At 36.7% G+C, this 25,172-nt stretch overlaps 2 long non-coding RNA genes across 6 annotated transcripts in view; both read right to left on the bottom strand.

Annotated features, from left to right (window-relative positions):
• Positions 1-16,352, bottom strand: part of LOC148223593 (uncharacterized) — an 80,949-nt gene extending 64,597 nt beyond the window's left edge. The window contains exons 1-2 of one of the 3 annotated variants that reach the window (XR_015803824.1): positions 11,493-16,352; positions 10,459-10,595 (exon numbers count right to left, since the gene is read on the bottom strand). This is a non-coding gene — a long non-coding RNA (uncharacterized LOC148223593). Of the gene's footprint in view, positions 1-5,647; positions 6,054-10,458 lie in introns of those variants that run through there. The other 2 variants (XR_015803823.1, XR_015803825.1) reach the window with 2 other exon arrangements.
• Positions 16,353-16,356: 4 nt separating this feature from the next.
• Positions 16,357-25,172, bottom strand: part of LOC148223592 (uncharacterized) — a 143,121-nt gene continuing 134,305 nt past the window's right edge. For 2 of the 3 annotated variants that reach the window (XR_015803827.1, XR_015803828.1), the window contains exon 8: positions 16,357-20,315. This is a non-coding gene — a long non-coding RNA (uncharacterized LOC148223592). The remainder of the gene's footprint in view (positions 20,316-25,172) is intronic. The other variant, XR_015803826.1, reaches the window with a different exon arrangement.

Genomic DNA, 25,172 nt, shown 5'->3' with positions numbered 1-25,172 from the left:
AGCAGTTTCTCTGGCACTGCTGGCCCAGGCCAGCAAAGCTGCAGCAATGAAATGCTCCTGCTCACTCCTCCATGCACACAATCACAGCACTGCTAACCAGGTGACCCTTCCTCAGGTGCTTCACATCACAGACGTATTCAGTTTAGAGGAAGACAGCTTGGCCTGCAGCTCAAGCAGACTCAAGTTACAGAGCATCTGGCCCAAGAGACCTCCAGTCAAAGAGATGGTAGCTACTTCTTTCTTGCATTCTAAAGAGGGAACAACACGTCAGCCAGAGAGAGAGACAAAGTAAAGTGCTCTCACTCAGCCAGGCTCTGGCAGAATCTATTCATTTACAGCAAACAAAACAATGTGGGAAATAATATTCAGATAACCTTGCAGGTATATTTTGGTTGCCAGTTCATTTCAACAAAATGGATGCTATTCAAAGCTGCAATTCTCACAAACTTTAAGTTAACCACACACACTCTCTCTCTATATATAAACACACACAGAAATTAATATTAAAGATTATAATAGGGGGTACAGAATTATCAAATAAACAATAACAGAGGAACCAAAATTAAGTCTGATGATTAAATCAGACCTGGACTTCATTATACATGTTTAATTATACAACTGTCTTTTTTCTGCTTTTGATAGGACCTGTACTCTGTTCTTAAGCATCTTTGGTCTGCAGAGTGATTACAGGCAATAGCCACCATAAGAAGGAGAGGAGGGATGGCACATCAGATGGATGGATGGATCAACCATCAGATGTTAAAGGGGTTTGTGCTGTCCATCATCAAAATTAAAAGTCCTCCTCTGTAGGCAAAATAACAACAGGAGCCACCCAGACACTGTGTCATTCTTCCACAGAACTTTAATCAATAAGGTATCTCAAAAGAGAGGCAAGAATTGTGGAGAGTCAGACACTGAACTATGGCAAATTACACCAGGAAATTAAGAATAAGAATACATTAGTAGCCTTAGATTAATTAGGCAAATACAAATGCATGTGTGACAACAAACCTTGACTGTGATAGAGACAAATATGTGGTGTATGCTTGTGTGAGAGCAAGAGGATTGCCCCCAGTCTCAGGTGGGTGACTCTGTTGTCCCACTTGAAGGGAAGAGGAACCAAGGGCTTTTAGCAGTGAACCAAATACTTTGCTCAATATTTATGGCCAGGGGCAAGAGCAGGCTGGGTAAGACAGACCTGATCTGGAAGTTAGCTCATTTGGTGTCCCCAGTGTGTGAACTGTGCCAAAGGAAAGGTAAAAAATTCCAACATTTTGTTTATAATTCCTCTGCATTATTTTACTAATGTATGACCTACTGTAGCCTAGTAGGTATAGAAAAAACCTTAATCAAAATTAAGTGTACCTTTCCGAAATTTATTCTTGCACAGTCTTGCCTTCATCAAAAATTCAAAAAATCAGGAGAAATGGTTTTACATGTCACAGCTTCTTCACTCTGGGTTAATGTGAGAGAATATGTGCACTTCTCATGGAAAACTTGAGGAAGAGAAAAAGAAACCATCAAGATTTATGACGGTGCACTTATTTATACATAATATTATAATATATTCCTTTATTTTTCTTCCAAAGCACACTAGTAGTTAACGGAGTTCATAGTGAATATATCCAAAACATGTATGTGTTACTGGCAAGATTACATGCAAAACCATGCATTTAATAGAGTAAAAAATACAGGGATTTTCCACTGTTTTACCTTTATTTCAAACCTGGACTACAAATCAGCTAAAAAGGCAGCTGTTGACAAGAAATTATAATTATATTATATTCACACATGACCGCTGATTAAAATAAGCTTATAAATTTTCCTGGTTTTTTGCAACAAATTGTAAATTGATGGATGTTACCTATATATTTTCATAAATGGAAAGTCTGCTACAAAAATTAAAACTACCAGTAAAGAAAACGCGTTTCATAAACTGAAGGAACTCCTAAAAAACAGTAAGGATTTTTTGTCCTCTCACTTAGGTAATCCACCGAGGGAGTAGTGACATTTTTGCCAGTTAATCCACACTCTTTTATAATGCTCTACTGAAATACAAAGGCAGAATGTCTGCATTCTTTTCTTTTAAGCAGAATTCTGTAGCTTTGAAGAGAGTATTTCATAATATACTTGCAATTTGGATGACCAAATTTTAACAAGAAAAATAAAGATATACTGTGTGTCCTGATCCTACAAGCCTTTATTCCAAAAGCAATTTTTGCCTGAGCATGCAGAAACCAGTTAACTTAAATACAAGTGTGCAAAAGACAAAAGACAGAAACCCTTCAACGAAGCTCTTTAGTCGCTGTCCTATTAAATGAAAATTTTCACAAGATTAGCAAATTAGCTATTCTTTCCTTACGTTTGTGGAAACAAATAATAAACACTGAAACACATTATAGTAACAAGGTACTTTTGATTAGTACTTTTAAATTATTTTTTCTAAGACATTTCTCTTAAAAAAAACATGGTATTTTTGTTCGGTAGTGCTTATATTAAATCTTATAAATCTACTTCTAGGGGTGGAGGACTGATTTAAGAGTTTCTTATTGTATCAAGTAGTCAGTAGGTGAACACTGGACTATTACAAAGCACCTTTATAGAAAGAAAATCCAGGTTAGTTCTGTAACTAACATCCCAGATCATTTTTAGCAATAGCTGCTAATAACTCTTAAAAGCCCTGAAGCAGTAGCACCATTGTGAGCTTACCCCAAGGAACTGCCTCTGCAAATTCTGCTATCAATCTGATGCTGCAAAGCAGCACAGTAGTTCCAGAAGCCTTTGTAAATTCCATCTCTGAGAATTGATTTCAACAACGATCATCTACTGAGTATACGGGGGAATATCTGTTATCATTGTGGATTCAAATGTTAAAAATCCACCTCAGGAGGGCTAAAAACTGCCCAATTAAAAAACTAACCCTCACTGTAGCCCAATATTAAAAATGAGCTATGAAATGAAATCAGGCTTCAGGAAATACTACTTTTTCTTCTAATACACCAGTTTTAAAAGGCATACAACTGAAGAATTATTTTTTGTCCAAAGCTATACTGAACTCTATTATATCCAGGTATTCTTTATATTTTTAAAAGAAAAAGCTTGGGGTATTTAAGCAATATATTTATAATACTGCCAAGTACTCAGATCAAAAATTGATCTGACTTTTCCCTCTACGGACTAGTAAATCTATAGTAGCGAATTTTGCAGGAGCCATTTTAACATCCACCTTCATATAGTTTTATATATTTATTACTACTCCATCTAATAAAAAAAATCCCTAACAAAAAACTAAATAATAACAATAATAGTAATAATGATGACCAAAAACCCCAGCAAAATATTTTGCTTTTGCTACTGTGTATATCACATTTGTTCAGTGTATGTACGACTTGAATGGCTACAAGTAATTTCAATGCAAAAAATTTACTACTCATATCATTAAAACCACTCTATATTCTCAATTACCTCTTAGAACAGCTCCTACTGAAAGAAGTTCTAATATAGATGAAAGACTAAGCACCACTAAGAACCGCATAAGAAGAACATGTCTGGAAGTTTCACATATATGATATTACTTGGAAACAAGGACCTTGCCTAGGAAACTGGGAATTTTCTGCAGCTAGGACACAGTTTATTTGAGTGCAATTACTATTGCAGTTAGTAATAAGAAAGTGGCAGGCAAACAGCATAAGACATCATATCGTGACATTTTAATATCTGTACAGAAGAAATAAATTCATAATTGATCAATTATATATTCAGGCAGGGAAACACAATGCTAGCCTTTCATTGTCCATGGACACACAGTCTCATCACCAGAGAGCACAAATGAAATGCTAATGGCAGAGAAGATGAATGCCAATTTCCTTCACTTTGCTCCAACTTTCAGTGGCTCTCTACAATAAAAGATAGCTATTTGTGGAGACTGGCTTGTTCCATACCATTAACTCAGAACAAAACATATTTTTAGTGGGACAGCAGTGTTTACTTGTAAGAACTGATGAATTGTACACCACCATTTATCACTTGAAGACAAAGACATTCAGGCACAATTTTGGACATAAATCAAGGTACATGCTCCTAAATAAAAAAGGGATTGCTTAAGTCCCTAAAACTGCATAGATTGAGGTCAGATTGGCCATAGCAACCAAGAATGGTACTTAGGCCTTCAGTAAGACTTAGCAACCAATAAATGAGCTCAGATCTCTTTTCATCTCCACTGGTGTGAAAGCCAAAATTAAAAAGATTAGATCACGCTGCACCCATCACAATAGACTTCACAGTGAAAAAGTCATTTCTAGCCTTTGATTCACATCCAATAAATAACATTCATCCCTTCCATAATGAACAACTTTCAAAGTAAATTGAATCTCCATAGTGCTGCTTTCCCTTGCTGCACCATATTTACATAACAATATATCACAGGAAGCTCAGAGTGGGTCTTGCAAATGGAAGACATGTCTTTAGCACTGATTGCACTATACTTAGCTTTAAAACGCTTGCCATTTAAACATAATGCACAGTAGATTATAATAAATAATAAACAACACTTTAAATCTTGTGGTATGAAAGTTTGACAATTTCAATACGGAAATTTCATAGTAAACAGCTCCCTCCCCCTTTCCTTTGAGTCTTTCCATTTGAGGATATTCAGCAAATTCTACTTTCCAGGAGCACTGGTGATACTATCTGTCTTGTGTTTCCAGGAAAAGGGATAGTACGTTATTTCATTTTTACTGCCTCTTTTCGCACTGTTCCTCTTCTCTTTTATATATCTTTTCAAGTACTTGAACAATTCTTTCTAATGTTCCAAACATATCAGTAACCTATTACTCCAATCTCACACAAAGCACTAAGTATTGCTCGTTTTCCTCTCCCTAGAGCAGTAGTTATTTGTAAATAGGTGAAGCTGCTCACAGCTGCAGGAATCCAACACAGATCTAACACACGAAATCAAGAAATGCATCCAGCAAATGTTTGTGTTGTATTGCCACTGTATGCCCTGTATTTCCCATGCTCAGTTTGTCATTATCACAAATAGATCATCATTCCCTTCTTATTGCAGGTTGCATAAATTGATGTTTAAAGGGGTGTTGGACAGAAATATATCGAAACAAAAATTCTACACCTAATTAAAAACATGCAGGAATAATTTCAGCTCTCTACAGCAACAACTCATGCAGATTATACTATGTGAACTCAGCAGGGAACCTCATTAATTTTTAAAACTCTCTGACCCTAGTGCAGTTAAGGGTGTAAAAATAATTACAAATTAGGGTTGAGGGAGCACTGCTTTATTATTGCATGTGCTATCAGCTACACAACATTTTATCAGATATGGATATTTATGATAGCTAAGCATAATTTTAACACAGCCAAAATAAATTTTAAAGATGCAAATATTAGAGGTATTTTCAAGAACATAACTATAATAGCCACCACTTCCACAAAAAGAAAGCCTGTCTGCTCTCTGCAAACATTCTCATAGCACAAAGCACGTCAATTACGGATTAAACGCTAGTAACAGCCTGGATACGGCAGTAAACTAAGATATTTCTATAAAAAGGCACGTTTGCAATCTACCAATTTCTAACTTATTTAGAAGGCTATAAAATACTTGGCGGAGGGTATAAATAGTCTCTCTTACCTAAAACTTGTCAGAAGAAAGATCCTTCTCCATTGTTGTCACCTCCAGTGCCCCCTCTTGCCACCATGGAGATTGGTTCTGCTATGTTTATTGCTCTGTGCCTCACTTACAGCCGTGACACTAATCTGCCTGCACAGACCAGCAAAGGGCTGCGTGTGGGTGTGCGGGTGTGTGTGTGTGTGAGAAAAGAGCCTGCTGACTTCAGGACTGGGAACCTAAACCTCAGGCCAAGTCAAGGCTGAATGAAAATGATCAAAGCTCTGTCCCTCATCAACAGAGTAGACAAGATTTCTCTCCCCCCTCCCAATGAGAAGTAGGGCTGTCATTAGGGATTCCCACTAAAAAGCCTCTAACAGAGGCAGACCTTCTCCAGACTGCTAGTGCCTGCCCAGCAGCCCGTGCAGAATACAGGTAGCTATTGTTCCTGAGACAGATATGTAGCCAGCCACTCAGACTCTGACAGATCTCAACAAACCAGTGAGCCTGCCTTCGGTTTAACTCTTTATTTACTAGCCGTTCACTTTTTACAAAGATCTCCTTTTGCCCTGGAGAGGGAGGAACGTGGAAGGTAAAAAAAAAAAAATGAAAATCAGTAAATTGTTCTGGCTTTGTTAAGGAAAATGTTTCACGTACATAGGCAGTAATCCTATGCAAATTTAGGGGTATTGACTTTCATTTTGAAATCTCATCTAGTCTGGTGTTGGACAACACAGCAATAGCACACTTCAGCAGTAAAACAGGATTCCAATCCTGTAAGGGAAATAAATCCTGCTCTGCCTTCCTCTGAGTTTTCATAATTCATGGGGAAATAAAACAGTTGGAATATATCAAATGCATCCTTGCTCAAATAATCTAGATATTAAGAAACAGAGAAATTTAGTGCAAAATCTTCAGCAGTTTTTTCAACAAACATATGTTTTAAGCATAGAAAATGAAGTTAGCATCTCCAGCAGCAAATTATGCTCGGGTAAGTAGATAGTAATTAGCTAGCATAAAAAGCAGTGATACTCATTTCAGTCTCATAGCAGCTATATATTTATATAAGGAGATTTTATTTGCGCAAAAAGTTCTGTTGTTTTTTTCAAATTTTATATGACATGGAGCTTAATCATTTATTTGCAGACAGTCAATGAAGCTGTTGAAGGAAATACCCTGACATTTACACTTTGTGCTTGATTTTTAGGAAGTAATGTATTTTTACAGAAAAAGCTAATGATTCTTCGTTCTGTAAAACTATTGTATAAGTTCAAGCCAGGTGCAGACTTCAGCTCTAAAACACTTTTTTCCCTTCTGTGTAAGTCAGTCTTAATTTCATTTCAGGCAGACTGGAGTAGGATGCGTACACGCATGGGTATACATGCCTTAAGGTGGGTTGTTTGGGTTGCTTTTAAACAAGTTTAAGGCATAAAGGTTGAAGATTATCAGCAACATTTTCATGTGACAATAAAATCAGATTTCTAAAATGCACAGTTTTAAAAACAAAATTAAAATAGAGACTGCTAACACAAGTGCAAATTAGAGACATGATGTCAAAAGCAGTATTTTATCCCGACAGAACCTATTAACTCAGAGAACCCTTCCTACCCATTACAAATAAACATTCATTTTATCAGCAACTTCCAAATGACATGCTAAAAAAAGTGCATGTGATGTAATTTGAAAGTTTGGAGTGTTTCAAAGCAACCTTTTCTGCATGTTTGAGAATTCAATTACATTCCTACCAAAATGCCAGGCATTCAGAGCCATTCAAAATTCTTCCAGTGCAGCGAGGAAACAAACAGACAAACAGGAAAGCAAATCAGTGTTTTCCAGTGTAACACGCCCTGTGTGGCAGAATACCTCTAGCCTACTCAATGCATTTTAAAGAACCAGGACTTTGCATTCAAAAACCTTGCTGTTTAATTCCAGAGTATCTCTTTCATATCAATTGGAATATCAGTCCTTAATGACAGACTTATTCTTTGGATTTTTTATCTTTTTGTCATCAGTTTACGTAAGTGCCTGATGCTATGTAGGAAAATAGCTTTCAGTTATAAATGTTTGTGATTTAATAGTGTTCTTAGACAAAAAGATTAATTTACTATGAATTCTGAAGCATTGTACACCAGATTCCCTTCTGTTTGAGCAAACTAGTAATTCCTGCTACTAAATGGAATTTTAAATTTCTGGAAAAACATATTTCAGAAAGATCCTTTGCTGCTGGTGCACAGCATGGAAAAACTGGTGAGAACGTGGCCATGGTTCTGCAACAACAAGAGCCTGTGGAGTCCATGTTACTGTCAGGAAACACCTACCCTGCCCAGCCAATGCACTCCACTGCCAGAGACCAGTGCCATGCCATGGAAAGCCTGTTTGGAAGCCCTGCTAAGGACCATGGGACAAGTTCCTGAGCACGGTCACGTTTGGTTTCAACCTCTGGCAAGGCTTTGCTAAGTGTAACAACCCTGGGGTATTTCACCCTGAGTCCAGGAGCCCACATGCCTTGCAGTGCCGTGTTATCCCGGTACGTGCTCATCTGCTGCTCATCACTATCTCCATGAGCACACAGGCCATTCAAAGGCATTAGTAAACACCCCTGTACAGGAATGAAAGTTTCTGGAGGGAGCTCATGTTGGAGCTGGGCACTTTGAGGGAAGACAGAGAAGTTGGTGCTTGCTATGAAGGTGTGACTTCCTCCTCATCCTCAGAAACCCTCCCCACTTTTACTGGAGCAATCCCCAGGCTGCATTCAGGAGGAAAACATCTTTCTTCAACTTTGGAGAGAAGTATTCTGCCCAAAGACTCACAGACTCTGGAGGTCACCTTTGACAGGGACAATGGCTACTCTTCCCAGTCAAGTCTACCCCTAGTCACCAGTTGCAGATGTCTTGCTACAAAGTGCAAGCTATGGGATTTTTGTGAAGGATGATGTTTGCTTACACTGATTGGCCCTATTTTTTTCCTCTCACTCTCTCTATTTTATTTTTTTTTTTTATTTTAAAGAGCAAAAACCACACAAGCACTAACTGGAAGGGGAAAAGGGGCAACTTAATGGGGAGGAAAAGAAAGGGTTTTCCTGCTTTTTTTTTTTCTTTTTAGTTGTATAAGTCATCTACTAAAAGTAAGCATTTTGGGCACAACATTGGGTAACTAATCTCATGTACCATCAGATATTTGAACAGTTTGAACTGATTTCCCAAAAAGAAAGCATAAAGAAAGCCAGGTATGTCTTGCATAACAATTCCACATCTGAGAAATTTGCTTGAGAACAGACTGCTGGAGTCATTTCTTTCAGCTAACCCACACAGCCCCACTTTGGCAAACAAAGGTACACACCAGCATCACATATCCATTCTCCTTTGGAAATTTCATTCTAATGATTCTGTAGTAAATACCTTTGTATTTAGAAATTATTCATACCAGATATGAAAAAAGCAGAGTGTTTCAGTAATTTCTTACAGAGGTGAAATGCACATAATGTATTCAAATATGCAACCTCAATTAACCTTTTACCTCACTTTGTGGACAAACCTATCTATAAAATGTGAGCTCCCTCCATGATCATAAGTCAGTTTTACAACTTCACATTGTTTGTGGCTAGTTCTCTATACAAAAGAACGTAACAGGAGGTGATCTTCATGAAGTGCAATTTAAATTTAACTCATTGTTATTCTTGATTTTCATTTCCTTAATACAAAAGCTACCGTAAAACATCATATAAGGAAGCATTGATTTTGTTTTTAACCAAAATATGTTTATTTATTATGTGGTAACTAGACTTAATTTATCTCAGAAAATACGGAAAAATGTAAGACAGCAAACACAAAGATATAAAAATATTTTGACAGAAGCCAGTACCTATTTTGCTTTGGATGTAGGCAAGTAAAGCACGTAGTTTAGGAAAGAACTTACAATTAACATACATTCAACTATGTTCGTATACTGCAATATAAAACCACCTGGAATTACAGTCAATAAAGAATCCTTAACCTTCCCAAAATTTTGTATGCATATTATTAACAATATTGTTTTTCTTTAAAATGCTCTTCTAAAGAGCACAACTTTTTTTACCCTCAACTCTGTACTCAACAGGAACATAATTAGAATATTGCATTCTCCATTAGATGCTTTGTGAAAGCAAATGTCAGGGATTACAACTCAGCAAAATAATTACAAACATTCTATATAAAGGCATAGGAAACAAACATCAGAGGTAGATTTCACCAGTTCACATTCTTTCTACAGATTACATTTTTGATATGTGGTCTGTTGGAGAAAAAGAGTAAAAGATGACAATATCTTTTTTCCTCCCCTGGTTACTTTAGAGCTAACATCAGCAGACCAAAGCACCGTTCAAATAAATCCATTTCTTTTTCTAAAGTTCCAGGTTCTGAGCCCCAAATACATACTTTGTAAAACCTCCCTCCATTCAACAGTGAGCCCAAACATTTGCCTAGCTAACTAGTAGTACATGAATTACAGTACCAGGGCATGTTCACACATGTAGAGTGAATTAAACCATCTCTTTTGAAAAAGTTCACTTTTTAAGTCAATCTTGTACCCAGTTCCATATCAAGACAAGAGACAAATAGGATAAAGAGAACAAGAATAAACAAACAAAAAACCCACAAAACATATCCCGAGCTCCCTAAACAATATCAACACCACCCCAAATGTGTTGAACATGAATAGGAGTTTTCCTCGTGCTTCCTTAAGAACAGTGATTTAAGTAGGCACACTACATTACAGATATTCCGGTTTGACAATTCACTTGTTAGCAGGAATTAATATTTATCACTTGTTTTCATCACGTTGGATGGATTTGGACCTACCGTTTCAAGCACTGATCCCTGGGAGTTGCTGTTTTTTGAAGGGACACTTTTTGAAGTGAAGTAGTTGGATGGAGAAAGGCAAGTCAGGACTGCCCCTGTGGCTTCAAGATGCCGTGGATAGTTTTCTTCCTTGGAATCTTTTGATAAAAGCCAGAACACAACCTGATTTATTAATGTAGCAAAGTCATTACAATTCAGAGCTAAAAATGTTATTGGACTTCCCTCCAGCTAGTGCTGTTTAAGCAAGCCTTTAAAAAGCAATTTAATTCCATTCCACAAAGTCAAATTTCCTCCACAGATAATTGGTTTTCATTGTAGGTATAAAAAGCTGCAATGAAGCCAATAAGTCAAACTATATATTTTCTTAGAGTTATATTTATTACTGAAAGACTGACCTGCTCCTGACAGAATTGTATTCTCTCTGTTTTTCTACTGTTAACCTGGAATCTTTCTGTTAATAACACAAGCACACTCTATAGCAGTATTCACCAATGTACTATGAAATCCAAATATAATCAAGAATTCTTCTGGCTTCTCACATTTATAGCCAAATAACTTTATGCTGTCAGCTGTCATAGATTAAATCTTCATATAAAAATTTATTCAATAAGAGTTAAAGTAGTCACACTGTTTTGAGAGCTTAAAACAGTGAGAAAATACTTGCCTGGCTTGGGTCATTATCAGTATATTTGAAACTGTTATACTAAAACAAATATTAAAGCCTGGTTTTGTGTGTGTATATATAATATACAATAATATGTATTACTCATGGGCAGTTTCGTATTCCAAGAGCCTGGGAACAGTGCTCTTTTGAGCATCTTGAAACATCAGACTTGGAAAACTTGCACATTAATAACAGCACAACAGCAAAACAAAGAAATCCAAAAACTATCTACGTTTCTAGGCATGAAATTTTTATATAACTAAAAAACTTCACAAAAGCCCCACACTCATTCAAATCTTGTTTATAGCAGATACTTATGACTAAAAACAATCTTCCATCTTAAGCAGCCAAATACAATAAAAATACTTACCAGATATCTTGCCTTGCTTTCGATTAATGTATTTATCTTTCCTTTTCTTTTTTTTTTTTCTTAATAAGACAAGAAGATTGATACTTAAAAGCCGTGCTAGTTACTGTCCTCCTGCTCCGGCAGCTCTTCAGTTGTAGGAACGGAGGAGCTTGGCTGGTATTGTTTTGAGATAAAGAGAATGGCCCGTGTGAGCCAAGATATTCTGTACTGTCTGATGATCTCTGCAGTGTTCTTAAACTCCTCCACCAAGACAGGTATTTTTTTTTTTTTTTTGCTCTCTGTTGTCCAAACAGGTTCATCAGAGCTCTTACAGCCACCTTCATCTTTCGGTTGTGGAGGCCCTATGTGCTGGGAGGAGAGAGGTTTCTTTCTCTCAGTATTTATTTGCTTTTGGATTGGAGGAAGAGGCTGAGAGATTTTCAATTTGAGATCAAAGACAAGCACATGCAATGGGACGAAACATAGTTTTCTCAATTGTGCTCAGAATAGTAGTCCCTGAGTTCCCACACTCGGTGCTCTCAACTCTCTAAGCATTGCAGGGTAAAAAAGATGGATAGTTATATATACACACGCACACAGACGCACGTACACACACACACACACACACACACATATTTTAAATATATTAGTTTTCCCCCTTGGAGCTCTGCAGTCTCTCTATTGTCAAATAATAACTGTATCTGAAAAGAAAGCACTTAATAAGGCTAAGGTCAGACTGCTTAGACTTGGCATTTGCTGCGATAACAAATCAGAGATGATAGCATCGTACAGATTTATGAATTTTTTGCCCCCGCAGTCACAAACATCAGACGTTTACTTTATAAAGAAAGCTTTTAGATTCTTCCTGCAGTTTCCATAGTGATTTCATTTTTTCCCTTTTATCACAGATTGGCTGAAGTACTGCTACCCTTTGTGCTTTAAAAGGCTTGTGCTACCAACTGTCGATATAAAGGCACTGTAGCTAAAGCACACATGCAACACAAACTGTCAAAAATAATTGAAATAGATAAATACAGGCTGAAAAAGGTTTTGGTACTTTCTCTGCTTGTCCTGAGGAGTACAGTAGAACAGTATTTCATTTGAATTAATGTAATTAACTTGAGCCAACCACACTTCTGTTACATTTCCCATAACCTGTGATACTTCTATTAGAGCACTTGTACACAAAAAAATTACTTTCTTCACAAAAAGTTTTAATACAGCCTACATCAAGCAAAATGCCTATGTTTGTTAGATATAAATGAAATCACATTCATTAATTTTTTAAATCTTCTAAAGATATTGCTTTTGCCAATGATATTCTTCCTCTAAGAAGTTTATTCTTTTAGAGAACATGATGATTTAAGGAAGACTTAGACTGTTTCTGGCAAAGCAAACAATGCTCTCTCTTGCTGGAAAGATAACCACCTTTCAAAGTAAGCCTAAAGGATTAGTTTCTGTTTAACTCCTTGCTAAACAAATGAAACCATCATCTTCTCAACAAAACAGAACTCAGCTAAGTAAACACCTCTATTCACTTACCATCCTTTAAAAATGTAGTCTTTAGATTGCAGAATGCAAGCACAGTATTTCCCTACCCCTCTTTTAACCAGCTTAATAGAAACTGGGTGTGTGGTTAAACCCAGCCATTTCCTTCACCCTCATGAGTTTCTATATTCGTGAGTTTCTGAATCTTGTGAGTCAGAAATGGTCTAACTTACTCAAAATACTGAATTCTTATCATGGAAAGATAAATATATTACAAAAACTTTTTGAGTTGGAAATTTTCCAGGTGACTAAAAAAAGTAATTAGTTTCCTTACTTTCATACAATAATGGAAAAGTAATGAAAAATTCACATGGACAAATATCTTAAACCCTACAGAAAACAGTAGATTTTACAAGATATTTTAATCTAGAGAAAAAACAGACAACTTCCTTTTGGATGCATTTATGACAATTAATTATTTCCAAACAGATTATCTACAGAATGCTCCCTATTTTACTGTCACCCATTTTTACAGTGAATTATACAACTGACTTGCTTTTGGAATATTAAAATCAATAGGGATCTACAGCCTCTAAATAGGTACTAGCTGTGAACATAAAGAATGTTATTAGTTACAATAAAGTTTACTGGAAAAAGAATTTGCAGCAAGGTGGAAGTGAAGGACTAAATGTAAACAAAAAGCTGGGAGTTACTAAGATTGTGTTGATTACTGATATACTCCACAACTGGTCCTGGCCAAAACGGGTACAGCAGTTTTTGGAAAGATGCAGAGATAGCTGTTGCTGCCCTGGGACACAGGGGTGGGCTAGATGAGCTCCCTGAAGTCCTGTTACCCCTTGGCAAGCAGCCACTAAAACTGTCCCTAGTAGCAAACCTGACAGAATCTGAACCTACACTTCGTATCTGTTTTTCCCCAGAACCATCTCAAGGACCATTTAATGAGTGTATTAAGTACAGTGTTCAAGTAATGAACATTATCTGACTCACAATAATAAATATTATATTCGTGCAGATTTTTCATGCATTGGGAAAAAAAAATAACCCACGCTAAATATTAGTGAGTATAACCCTGACTTTCCAATAGGATTATGATTTTTTACACTCTCTATTTTACACACTATAGTTATTTTAAATTCCTGTATGACTACGTACCCCAGCACAAAACTGAATCACTGAGGAGAATTTCTATATAAAAAGGGGGAAATACAGGTCCTTAAAAATAACTCGTCAATAAAAAGAAATATGAAAAGCTTTTTCTCCAAAGGGTAAGGATAAGAAATTTGTCTTTTACAAAACAAAAATCTTTGAAGCCGGTTTCATTCTACCTAAAAACAATAAATCATGTTTTCACAGTATTTTATTTCCAAACATTACACATATAAGATGTTCAAATGGTTTCTGTAAGATTCACAAGGCAACTGACTTTCTGGGGATTGTATGAAACTTGAATTTATCCCCAGTCTTTCCCTAAGCCAAGTTACCCTCAGGAAATTACTTTTTTAGAAGGAAAACACAAACTAAGTTGTTTTCTTTTCAGCTGTTAGAGACTAAACAGGGCACTTGAAATGAAGAGTTGCCTAACAGTCTACGTTATAAAAAGAATTTCATGCTTCTTTGCACACAGCTCTGATATTCTCCTTGGAGAAAAATCTTAAATACAGCAGGAATGTGCTAACTAAAGTAAGTAAATATTTGTTGCTATACTCTTTTAGTTAAATCTCTTTTAATATAAATGATTCTACGGTCATGCAGTTGACAGGCATCCAGGACATTCACTCATTCTCTTCTTCTAACAAGGAAAATAGGTCAAGCTCAGAGTGTGACAATCCTTCCTCCTGTCACACTCTGCAGGTAGACCTCACGCAGACACTGTTTGTCTTTTAGCTTAGGCAGTAGAGGCCAACACTTTTAGATCTCACACTTATTCACCGAAATCCGTAGTTTAAAAAAAAAATGTACAGAGAATTCCCCTTCCTCAACAGGTCTTGAGGAATGAGACCCTTTTTTCTCATCCTCCAGATTAGAGTGGGAATGGGCAGGGGACCAGAGTACATAGCTAAAGAAACAGGCTATATAATTATTGGCTTATCACCCTGAAAATCACCCCCAAAAGAAATTAAAAATACTTTTCCTGGGCACACAGGGAGGGATCATGCTCTTTTTTAAAAGATAAAAGAAGCATCCTTTGTTTCACTCACATAGTGTTAATTTTTCCTTCTGGGGAAAGCAATTTGCTACTTAGTCTGATTTTCCAAAACCATCCTCCACACAAAGTGTTATTAAATCAAATACTGAAAATCTGCACCTGCTGTGAGACATGAACTACAAAATGTTTTAAAGTTTGCAGTCCTAGTTCAATCGGTCAAAAACTCTGCAGTCTTAAATCATAAAATATCTCAAGTTGGAATGGACCATAGGGATCACCAAATCCAACTCACTGCTCCTCAGAGGACTACCTGTAACAAAATAATATGACTAAGAGCTTCATCCAATTGTTCCTTGAAGTCTTTCAGGCTTGGTGCTATGACAACTTCCCAGGGAAGTCCATTCCAGCAATCAAACACCGTCTGAGTGAGGAATCTTCTCCTAGTGCTAACTCTGAACTACTCCTGATGCATTTTCATTCTATTTCCTCTTGTCCAAATGAACTCCTGATTTATTTACCCACCAGCATGAGAAGCCAGTAGCATATTTTCTATCTGTCAGAACCAATGCCAGAAGCATGAGGAATTCCCTGTCTAAGGTATCCATCATTTCCTGAGAAAGACAACCAAAAATCTCCACTGAGATCTTTAAATATAAATTTAGAAAGAAAAATAAGGCAACCTTTTAGACTATCTTTAGAATCATAAAGATATTTGTCTTGTACAGTAAGTGGAATCTAAGAAGTCACTTGCTTCCTAACAAGAAAAGAAATACCAAAGTACAGTAGGTGAAGCATGAAGTATCAGAATAGTCATTCTGAGCCAGTTTAAATCTCCAAAAGTTAAACACTTACTGCATTTGGATCAGTGTTAGAGAATACAGAAGTGCTTTGCAGCTTTGTTTTCAGTGACATCTTAACTTGATAAAAATATAAAACTGTTTGCTGGAAATCTTCCTTAATGAATGAAAACATCAGATGCATCCAGAAGAGCATCAGCTACAAATCAAGGACATAACGAACTGCTTCTGACACTTTAGCAGAGAACTTGCATGCAGACTTTCCCCTTCAAATAGATGGAGAGACAGAACCGTGCTATATAGAAAATCCTTGAATGCTCTTCACTCTTCATCATAAAAAGACATAGCGAATTTTTTGCTAGAACACAAGTAAGCTGAATGCCATTATTGTTGTACCTAAAACAGCACCAGTGTACAGGGGCTCCTTCTTACCACCAAGAGAGAAATCCTTTTTAAGCCATGTCTACTTGAACATGTGTGTGAGCTTATGCATGAGCACTTCTGTATATCATCTGGCACAGCTGTGAATGCAACTATCTAAAGTTACTCCAATGCATGCATTGTAAACAACAACCACCACCACGAATTTCAGCACATCAGCAAGTACATAGTAAACTGTTGTCTGAAGGATTAAAATGAAGGGACCTGTGGTGGAGTTTATTTTATTGTTTTCTACACATTGTTGTGTATTTACACTGGCAAGTTCCTAACTATGAAAAAAATGTTCCTAACCATGAAAAAAGACATTGAAACAAGATTTATTATGATTCTTAGCTTCTGAGAGAATCCCAGAACCTTGACATGTTCTCTAAATTTTGCACAATACATACTGCTCCTCGGAGTTATGCTGCATATTTTAACTTTATGGATAGAATTTTTCAGAAATACCTCTAATATATATTTTACAAATAATAAAAAAAGGCTTATGACCTCTTTGATCAGGTTGGAAACGAGAAAAGAAAAAAACTGCAACACTTATCTTCCAAGGAATGCTGAGAAATTGATTAAACTTGATGAAGCACACATCCAGGCACCCCAAAACTCAAATACTTTACTCTTTACTCTCCCAACATAAGGAAGTAGAATCCATTTCCAATGTGTAATTTGGTTTTACTTGTGAAATGTTGAAAGAATGCCACATGAATATGATTTTTAAATTATTTTCTTTCTGTATTCTGGAGTCCAAAGAAAATAATTTAAGAAAATATCTGCAGAAAAACATTTTACATATGGTAATTCAGTAACAACCATATATTCTTCAGACGAGGAAGACCTGTACAACATTTGCATTTCAAAGACTGTCATTCAAGAAAACTCTGATAATGCGCACAGCTCTATGAGTTTTATGCAAGTACAAGTTAGCTATTTATTAGGAAGAATCATAAGTGTTTTCAAGAGTTATTTTGTTAAAACCCTTATTAAATTCAGGAGAGGCTTTATGAAAATCAAAGTAGTCAATACTGAACCCTAGCTCATAAAGCTGTGAATTAAGATCCAAACTTGATCATTTTAGAGAGCAATAGATCTTTCAAAATAATACTGAGCATTTATTACCTACACTAATTAAGCTTCAACATGCCTGTGAGGCAGGCAAGTAAAACCTCATTTTACAGACAGGAACATTTACAGCAGACAGAAAGGTTATGTACATTGTCACTGATTAGAAAGAAAAATCTCTGACCCATAGTTGAAATTCTTTGAGCAAATTGTGAGCACACATCCACACTGTCAAGCTCCTCCTTCAACAACTTACACAGTTTGCATTAAACACGGATCAAAGAAAAGTTAGACAAATACAGAAATGCATACATATTCTCAAAGCAAAAAACACTCCAGACAAATAGTATTAAAAATGGTTGACATCATGCCTGTCTTACTTCCACTTCATCAAGTTAAAGGAAATACAAAGGTGGAAAGAAAATAGAGAGAAGTGCATAAGTATTAACAACCACAAAAATGCTGAATCCTGTCTAGATCCATTCAAGGACTTGAGGATAATTTTTCTTATTAGAACTCTGTGATTACCTGTCAAGGGTCAGAGACAGTAGAGAAGAGCTCACAGAAGCAATACTGGATTCTACTGAGTAAAAAAATATCCTTCAGGGAACTAGTTTGCTCTTTTCTGAAGCAAAACTGAAAGCATTTGTTGCTCTCTTAGACAGAAAGAACAATCTATTTGTGGTGTTTGTTCCCATCTGAAAGAGTGACTTGATTACTAAGTCTTTCCAAAGGCAGCTGTATGAAGAGCTGCTTCTGTTGTTAACTTCACTGAGATATGCCCTGTCTAGTGCACACATTGCTGCAGAAGTGATGGGCAGGTGAATGTGCCACTTTCAATGACAGATGGCCTCTGAGATGAAGGATCTGAAATACACTCCATTGTGGCAATTTATGTAACACACCCACAGTGCTGCTGTGCCGGAAAGAAAAGATTTAAATGTTAGTATGACAACTCTGTTAAAATTCTTTTATGTACAACCAGATCTCCACTTGCATGCAAAGCTAAACACGGTTAAGATTAACTAAATTCTTCAACATGTTTCACAGACATTGTGTAGAAGGATTTTAAAAGCTGGTGTTTAATAAAACATGGGCAATTACCTCTAATTCTGTGATTCTGTGAATTCCACCTGCAGCCCCTCCCATCTCCCAAAGTCTTGTACTCAGTGTGGCAAAACAGTACTATAGAATTTGAAACAAATAAACAAAAAAAACCCATGAGGCATCCCAGGTCCTAATTTTTCATCAATGTGTATCCAAGTGTCCCAAAACAGTGCCTTAAAAACTGGTATTGCAGCACCTGAGAAATTCAGAGACATGACAAAGTCTTGGGTCTTCAGAGAATGAGAGAGACTCAGCCTGCAAAGAATCTGTAGACATTCTGTTGGTCTCCTCAGCCAAAGTAAAGTGGTATTTGTGTCAATGTATTCACACATACTTAGGATTTAGAAGCAAGAAGGAAATTCTGGGTTTTCTTCTAAAGAAAACTGAATCTTTTAATAATCTACAACACTTTTTTCTGTTAAAGATATGGAATCATTTATGCCACAATCATGAAATATGTCAAGCAAAGAGGTGAAATGGCGAAGTTTTATGAGGACAAATAAAACTCAAAGTAGAGACAGGGACTTCCATACTGATTTTGATTAGACCAAATCATAGAAAGCAAGTTTCATGCTAAAATATACTTGCCACCTACTTGGTCTGATGTTGGTGCACTTCTTGCCTCTGTCTTACATTTGTCAACAGAGCAAAACAACAGAAGTGTATGTATAAACACAAACTGAACCAAGAGAACTTGAAAGTTTACAATTCTAGCATGCTAAGAGGCAAATGAACATATTTAAGACCAAGATAATCTTACTTTTCTCATATACCTGTTTGTTTAAATGACACCTGCTTAATTTCCTCATTTGGTGGAAGAACTTTCAAAGAAGGCAGCAGTGTAATGAGAACATTATCAAAACCCTGAGCAAATTTGAAGTAACTGGTCTGCATAGGCAACATGCACAATACAGTTTGTAAAATAAACACCAAGTAGTTTGTTGATATCAACAGGTAGAGATTTCTTGCATAGCTACACAGAGGATGCTTCCTTAATTTGGTCAGAATTAATACAGTAACAGAGTAACAGCGAGCAACACCTGAACAAGTGGAGGAACAGCATGGCACACAGCCCAGTCCCTGTCTGGGTCATACAGAGACAGTACTCCCTTGATACAAGGAATATTTCTTTCAGCCTAGGTTTCTGAGATATTTCAAGGCTGGGATTTGAAACACTGTTCAAGGGCAGCCTGAATCTGATAGATCCTGACTCTCAAATTGTTGCTTATGCCTCTAAACCAGTAGAGAGTCAAAATCTTCTCTCAACATTATTTGAAGAAAGCCTAAATGAGATTACTGCTCCTCTGTGCTGATACTTGTGTGTTCTGAAGATTAATGTCTCAGCTTTATATTACATTTGCATTCTATGTACTCATTCCATGGAAATAATGCATTAAGTAGTTAGCATATAATTTGGGTGCATATCAGCCAAGCGTGCATCCTACTCTCAACATTGGCTTCCCACATTAACATTATTGCTAGACACTGAAAAGATTAACTACGAAAGTGAAATATTCTCAGTAGCCTTAAAATGATCATAACAGATCTACACCATATCTTCAAATTGCTTTTCAAAGCCTGGTTTCTATTTTTATAATCAATTTCCTAACTAAACTACATTCGTCATTATGAAAACAAATCAAGTCATACACACATTTTTGTCTCCTTGTGACAGACATTGCTTGAGAAAGGAACAACTAGTTTCATCCTCCAGTAAACAGCTGGTATCCTTAGATAAGAAAATCTCTGCACATGACCAGGCTTCCAATATTGTGGAAAAATGATGCACTAGAAAGAAAAAGACAATAGAAGTCCCAAGTGCTTACATGAGACAACGTAATATATAACCAATATTCATAGCGTAACTTAATTATGGCTTTTGTTTTTTTAAATCTGTCACTAAATTGCAACCACGGTTTCTTTTGGCATCATTGGATTTGTTCCTGGCAAAACAAAGGGCATCACAACAGGAAATATTTTTCCTTTAGATGAGAAAATCAGAGAATGATTGAAGGATAAACTTAAGCAATAATTAAGCTTTGATATGTGACAGTTCACCCTTCATGACTCAGTCATAAGATCTGCATGTTCTGAAAAGTCAGAGCCAAGTTCAATCCCACTACCAATTTAGCAAGTATCTCAGGGTAGAACTAGAGTGTCTGATTGTCATTTTAGCATAAATACTGTAAGAATAATTCAAATTCCCTGCTTAGAAATCTTATCGCTGTATTGAATAATTTTAAAGACATGCCTTCTATAAAACAATGACTCATTCAGATATCAAATTGGGCAAATATACAAAGGCAAATAAATAATAAAACCTGAATAGAGATAATTACTGTTCAAAGTCACATTCTGGCTGATTTATAGGAATGGCACATAAAAAGCCAAAGCAACTTGCGGTGACCATGCATATACTTCTTTCAAAATAAATTAATGAGAAAAATATGACTTAGTGATGAAAGAGCAGAAAGTAGGGGATTTCTTTGTGAATATAACCCCTTCCTCCTTTTAGTACGGGGAAAAAGAGAGAGACACAAGATATGTTAAGTGAACTCCTTGAAAAAAAGTATTTTCCAAATCTTCTACCAAGGTAAAAGAAAAACTTAAGAACATTCTCCACATACTTAACCCAGACTAGGCCATCACAATCTTTCCTAAATAAGGGACAGAGTACTATAATCTCCTTATTGGCTCCCCATTTTACTTCAGGATGCTAGTTAAAAAGAAATCACCAAAGAAGCTGTTCTCCCTTCTGTGCAGTGCACCATACTCTTGGCAAGCTAGGCAGGAACAAAAAAGCTAGCATGGTCCTCCTTCAATTAAGCACTCAGGGCAGACAAAGTGGCCTTCAGCTTCCATAATTAAAGAAGAAAAAGGCAATTGGCTCACAGGCCATAAACTCTTGCTGAAAGAGTAGCTAAGATATGAAAGGAGCAGGAAGAACTAAAGACCCAGATAACAAAGCTTCTAAGTAGGAAAAAAAAAAAGAAAGAAAAGGAACAAAAAAAGAGGAACAAAGAAAAATCATGCATATAGAGAATTATCAAGAAGGGCATTTTAAACATTTTTTGTTGTTGTTCCATTAAATTCCATTTATTTGAATATTTCAGGAAGCATAATCACTTTTCAGAGATTCTAGATAATTTTCTGGTTTAAAGTAAAATTTAAGTTTTTGAACTGTTCACAACAACAATGAATTACACCTCCAATATGTTCAGTCAATGGTACTCAGCCATGGTTTTGTCTATACTGTACCTCATGTCATTCTGGGGGTGCTTTTTATTGTTATGTATTGAAGTATGATAGATGACAGTTCATAATAAATGGTTGCATAATATGTTTTCCCCACTCTTCAGGAAAAGGTCATTGTTGTCAGGGTCTGCTTGTGGGATAGAAACAGGGATCTGGGACTTTATGAGTTTTACTATTGATAAATATCTTACCACTAGAACTGTCCAGAAACACCCTCCATGCACACAAGGCAGAAGGAAAAAGAGTAGGTTACTGCTTCTCCTAATTCTGAAAACCACTAAACCATAGTCTCCTTTTCTTTGGGTTACTTATGAAATAAGGTGTTGATTTCACATCCAGTAAATCCCTAAAGGACCAGATGTTGCACTTGTGAGAAAAATCACAAGTATTCACAAGAAAAATTATATTTTTTAGATGCTATGAGTAAATGGAAAGAACAAGAAAGATGTTGAAGTCATAGAGTCATATCTGTATGCAGTACCTATGCAGTAAACAGAGATCTTTAAACAGAAGCTGCCTTTACAGACTCCTTAAAATGATACACCAGTAGCCTCATTTGGTCCAACACTTCATCTGGAAAACACCTAAAGCTCACTGCTGCAAAAAGATTCAAAAGATTTTATCAGACGAAAAAGCCAGCACAAAGAAATTTATCCTGCTCCAACCAGAAGCATCTGCTCACACTGTCTGCCAGTCTGTTCTGCAGACCTAGTAAAAATGTACAGCTGAAGAGACAGACTTAATTTCAAATGCATTAAATCATAGCCAGACTGCCATTTGGCATAATGAGAAAGACCTTCCCCACTCCTTTTCTGTTTATGTATAAAATGCATTTGTATTGCCTCTTATTATTTAGACTGACTGACCTTGAGGGTTCGTGGGTTTTTTTGTTTTGTTTCTATTCTTTTTTAATGTGTATGCTGGATAAAAAAACACTGCACAGTATGATACAAGGGAAGACTTGGATAGGATGAGATCTCTAGTTTGAAAGAATAGTACATCATGGTTGTTCTGCTGTCTGTGATAAACTGCTGCTTTAGGCTGCTCCTTTTCAACACATGTAAAAATAGCCAATTAATTTCTTTCAGTTAATGACACTTATATGTCCTGCTCATAAGCATTTTAACACACACTCCCCACAGTATTTAATTCCCTGGAGGTATTATATGACTGCTGTGGCACTGCAGCTGGAAGGCTGAGCAAAGCTTCTTTCAGAACATTAGCTTTCTGAGAAACAGAAGCACATCACCTGTGAAGGCCATCTTCTGTCTCATATCTATTAGCATGCAGTGCTACCATAAGTCCTTAAACTGAGACGAACACAACACATCCACAACACAGTTGAAACCAAAATGATAATTAAAGCCTGTGAGGACATTGGATTATCATTCCTTAATGTTTATGATGGTTATGAAGAGTCATGGTCCCAGAAACATGCTGTATAGGAGAAAAGCTGCACTGCATGAATTAGGGCAGCCTGCACAGAGAAGACTGTGTGTGTGTCTGCACACACAGGCCACAGCCAGGGCTGTGCACACACATCTACATTGCACAGAGATGTACAATCCTCGTGTTTCAGCTCCTCAGCACGTTCACAGCCAACACAACTGGCACGCCACACCTGGCTGGGATGACTTGCCTGTGTTTCCAGAGACCTCCTCTTCTAAAATGGAAAAACACTTTAAGAATTCTTAAGCACACCAGCCAAAACAAAGGAAGCAAAGTTGGAGCAGAAGTGTTGATACCATGAAACCAAGAGACAGCTATGAGTAGCTCAGTTCACAAGAGAGATGGAAACAAGCACCAGTTGCCAAAGACAAGCAATTTGATGTAGAGTAAAAAAGAACCAATGCAAGGGAATGTAAACAAAAGGAGTTGTAAGTGTCTGCCTGCAGTCCTGAGGGTTCTTCTTTCAGCTTACTCATAGTGTGTGTGATGGAGGATTTGGCAAGGCCTGGCTCTGAAAAGAATTTCTGAACTATATTGTATTACCTGCAAAATCTGTTGGGTAGAAAGCAGTCTGATTTGAGTTTAAAGTCCCTGGGGGTATGCATTTAAATTCAAGCCAAAGGTTATTCCCATGGCTTTAAAGTCTTCCGTTGCTATATCTGAAAGGAGAAAGTTTTGACAACTGAAATTTAGATCTTTGAGAAAAGATTCACTTTGAGACAGTGAATAAATGGCTCTGAATATAACACCACAGGGGTCCTCCTCACAGACAGAAAGATACCCAAATAACAGTTCTAGACTTGTTCTTTTCTAATATTCTTTCTGCTATCTTCCTATAAAAAGGAAAATTCACCATCTTTAATACATTTTTAGGAAACAAAATGGATCATCTTATTAATATTAAGAAGAAGCAAAAGTTACCATTCCATGTGAGGAACTGCAGGGACAAAAAGAGTCCTGAGAGCACATTTTTTAATTGGTTGACCTTCAATTAGCTATGCTTTAATGAATCTGTGGAATTAAATTGTTGTAATATAGCCTCTTCTTTGACCAATATTAGTAATATTACATCGCAGCCCATTTGCTATTCTTTTCTAGTGGAAACAAAGGAGAAAAACACTTTTTCTCTCCTTTCTTTCTAGTATTTCTTAATAAAAATCAACAAATGCAAGTGTCCTCCTCATTATTAGCTACTCTTGGCATTCACATCCATTAAGGAAGGAATCAAATCGAGGTCTCTTAATTATTCACTTTTCATATGTTAAACAACTCAGCTTCCCAGCTCCTACAGAAACAAAATGACAAAAGAAAGGTGAAATATTTAGACTGCTATTGCAGTTCATGAACCTTAACACAGGAGGGGAAAATTTACAATTTAGGGACCAGGAGAAATGCCAAGTACTGGATGGAAGCTTACTTCCTGAAATCCAAGCACAAGTTCTGGAGTTGCCGTTAGGTCTATTACAATATTTGAGGATGTTAAAGCATTCTCAAAGTTGACTTTTCTCCAGGTCACTTTTCATTCACCTCTATTTTCCCCACACAAGGCATCACCTCCTCCCTTTACCCTGACAGCATTAGTAACCAAGATCAGAATTGTCATCACATCTGCAATGTTCAGACCCACATTTTCATTTCTGGTGATGATCAATCTGACTGTATGGGTTTCAGAAGTGGCCAGTAAGAGACAAATGCTACTTGGGATAATTTCCCACTGGCGCCAATTCCACATGTCCTAGTTTCATTCTCTCACCATTTCTCAATAGAGAATGAAGGGACAGTAATTAAACTCCATTTACATTGATACATTCCTCTCTAGAGAGTGAGGTTATGACAGAGCTGTGCCTGAGGCACAGAGGCATCCTGGAGCCTTTCCCTTGGCCCATCCTGGGCATTAGCTGCTCACAGCTAGCTCCAGTACCACTGCTGGGAAACCTGGGA

This window comes from Sturnus vulgaris, chromosome 5 (assembly GCF_052056855.1).
Source record: "Sturnus vulgaris isolate bStuVul1 chromosome 5, bStuVul1.hap1, whole genome shotgun sequence".
NCBI classification, from domain to species: Eukaryota; Metazoa; Chordata; class Aves; order Passeriformes; family Sturnidae; genus Sturnus; species Sturnus vulgaris.
The sequence above is the reverse complement of the archived record's forward strand: the minus strand, read 5'-3'. Positions and strand labels throughout refer to the sequence as shown.